The sequence below is a fragment of the Harpegnathos saltator genome, unplaced genomic scaffold (assembly GCF_003227715.2).
Source record: "Harpegnathos saltator strain DR-91 unplaced genomic scaffold, Hsal_v8.6 scaffold18, whole genome shotgun sequence".
Lineage (NCBI taxonomy): Eukaryota > Metazoa > Arthropoda > Insecta > Hymenoptera > Formicidae > Harpegnathos > Harpegnathos saltator.
In genome coordinates, this window is record NW_020229961.1 from 112,373 (window position 1) to 115,753 (window position 3,381).

Below are 3,381 nucleotides of genomic sequence, written 5' to 3' on the forward strand. Positions count from 1 at the left end.
CGAGCGGAGAACGCGAGACAGGGAGAAACGGGAACAGAGAGGAGGAGAGGAGCGCGCAGAGGTTAAAGAACGGTGGTGAAGAAGAGCGAGAGGCGAGGGGCGGCTGTGTTTTACGTTTGAAACCAGTTCCTATGGTTTAATTTCTACGGGTGGACATCTCCCTTAATTTATAGCGCCGTCCTCACCCCTCGTCTCGCGTCGCGACCCGTCGTCGCCCCCGGACGTCCTTCGACATTTTATTGGGTCGACCAGTCTCTCTCTCTCTCTCTCTCTTTTTTATCTCTCCTCTCCCTCCCTCTCCCCTCTTCCCTCCTTTTTATCTCTCTGCAACCCGTTGAACGTCTAATACGTCCGCGTGGCCGGGCGATTCGAGCACTCCGGAAAAAGTGATGCATCTTTGTGGTGATCTGGACTTTCGTCCACGCAGCACGCCCTAACCATCTTGTTGCAGCCCCTGCTGCGTCTTACAGTTTTACAAAACCGGCCGAAGCTGGCCCAAAGCGACTGTTTTGTATGCGACACGATGCGACATGCGGCGACATCATGTCGACAAGGGACAGCCAAGTGGAAGAAGCCAATTGGAGCGCACACAAGTTGTTCTTCCCATAAGTTGTTCTTCTTCTCTCAGCGGAGGCTCTCCAGATCGATTCTTTCATGATCGGGCATTAACTTCAACAAAGTATCGACCTATTTTCTCAAAGACGGGCGCTTTTCGGGGAAAGGGGGAGATGATCGGTTTGGACATTTCCGCAAGGGAAAAAAGAGAGCTCCACGAACGTGTTGTCGACGAGCAACACTCGACGCGTCCGCGCGATCGCGCTAAATCGATCGGTCGCTCGCGCGACAAAACCTGTCGTTAAAGTCGCGAAGCGTCTCACAATTCGCGTCTCCTTTCTCATTCCACGAGTCGGCGGCCGAATGACACAATGAGCTCGCAAGTAGGTAGACCGCACGAGAAACGCTCGGCGCGCGCGTGTTTGCCGTGCGTAACCCACTATTCCTCCGAAGAGGCAAGAGACCCACAGGCGGCGCAGAGTAACACCCTGCCACACCGGCCACGTGTAACACCCGAATAACGCGCTGGGCAAACAAACAGCGGTGTTGCGCCGGCTACCGTAAACTCTCGTCGCGCCACATCCCGTTGCGATCGGAGCGAAGAATAAGAGCCCCGGCGTGTTCCGAGGGATCGTCATACAACAGACGATCATGCTTAATTATCGAGGCACAGTATGCCATTGAGAGATGAGACTCAGCGGGGAGTTTCGAGACCTCCCACTGCGAAATTGGAGCATTTGTCGAGACTGCGCACAAAAGAGCTCGCATTGTTGTGTGCAACAACACGGCGAAGCCGAGCTCCTGACGTACCAAAGACGTACCAAGAGGAGATACGTACGATCGTGTCGTGGCGACAAACTCGTGCGGTAAATCGCGGCTGGACCATACCGAAGTCCTCGTGCCTCTCGGCCGTGCGGTTATTTGCGATGTGATTAGCCGCGGTGGAAACGTGCGGACGCGCAGCAGCGTTTAGCACGCGCAAATAAAAGCAGCGTCGGCGCCGTAAAAGAGCTTTTGCCCGAGCCGCAGCCGGATTCTGGAGCGCTGTGTGTGTGTGTGTATGCGTGTGTAGGAGAGAGAGAGGAAAAGGGAGTCGCTTTATACGCATGAGATGACGACGAGGAAATTTCGTCAGCGAGAAGATCCGCGGTTTCAGGCGTACGTCGCGGAGACTGTGCGAAAACATCTCGTCGTACGACTTCTCTATAAGGAAAAAAGTTTGGCCTGGGAAATCCGCCAGGTTATACGCGATGGAGCAGAGCTTGTCGCACATATTTACCGATGAGATTAGAGCGTGAGAATTGTCGTGCAGTGCAAAAATAGAATGCGGGCTTTTCCGATGACACGCTGATCGAGATAAACGGATGGATGGATGGATGGATGGGAGAAATTCGACGAATTCGTCTACGTATATTTTTCATCAGTTGGCGAATCTCGTCGAGGAAAAGAATCTTTCCTTCGCATGAGCGCATTGAGAAAAGATCTCAGAATTTTCGTCCGAGAATGATTGTCGCGAGAATATACACGACTCAATCAAGTCCAGCCGAGTGAACGAATTTTCCTCGAATCGAGCATCGTTGAGTCACAAGTCCTCAGGATTGAAATATCCTCATCTGTCGTGAATGTTTAATATACAACCATAAATGGAGTCTTAATATTTTTCAATCAACTTTTACGTCGCTGTGCGCATAAAAAAGGTCGCGCAGAACAGCGCGACCATCTCGGGCCACTCTGCGTGCGATTAAGGAAACAATTGGGCATAATTAAAAATTGGGTCCTGTCCTGCCCCGCGATCATCTCGGCTCAATTATTATCGGCTGGAGAGGAAACGCGTCCGGCTTGAATCTAAGAGCGAATATTCATTCGTCGTTGGGCAGGCCGCGTTTCCACCGTGTTGCAGTTGGCGAGCGAGAGAACGTGCATCGGCGGCGCGATGCAGTGTATTCAGAATCTACGGAGGCAGGTAGGCTCAGGACATTCAAGAGTGGTGGAGTCGGCCAGGTGGGGATCCGATGGGTGGCACATGGACAACCCCGGTACCGCCGCGAAGTCTTTGGTCGACCAATCAAGTCACGACTGGGACCGTTGGCGTGCCCAAAGGTACAGGCCTGAACCGATGGTTAGCCTCTCCAGATGGCTCTTACTACACAGAGCTGAAAGAGGTACAGTTCCGTACAGCACAGCTCTCTCAGGTGATGCAGTCGAACAGGTCGCACTGATCGAGAAGCGCCAGTCCTTTCCCGTTCATCGTCGTAGTCGCACCGTCACTCGCGTACGTACGAGAAAGACAGACAGATAGATAGATAGAGAGAGAGAGAGAGAGAGAGAGAGAGAGAGAAGAAGAGAGAAAGAGAGAGGGAGGGAGGCGGTGAGAGAGAGAGAGAGAGAGAGAGAGAGAGAGAGAGGCTCCTCGTGTACACAATCACGATCACGAGGCAGCGACGTGGGAGGAAAAGAGGTAGAGGAAAAAGAATCACGAGGATCCAACGGGGAAATAGTAGACGCTCCCGAGAGAAGAGAGGGAGGGAGAGAAAATTAGAGAGAGAGAGAGAGAGAGAGAGAGACCAGGCGAGGAGCTGTGTAGAGTACACTCGATATCGCATTCGGTGCGATCAGTCGACACGAGCGCAGAGACACTTCAGGGCCAGTTCTCATCTAGTTCTCATCTAGGAGGCAGAACGAGATCGTTCGTTCACTCGGCGACAGTCGAATCTCCTGCGGATAGCGGGCGGCGGCTGAAGCAGTGAAAGCGACGAATTTTCTTTGCGAGGAAAAAAGATAGATTTTCTGGGACGAGAGAGAAAAAGAGAGAGACAGAGAGAGAGA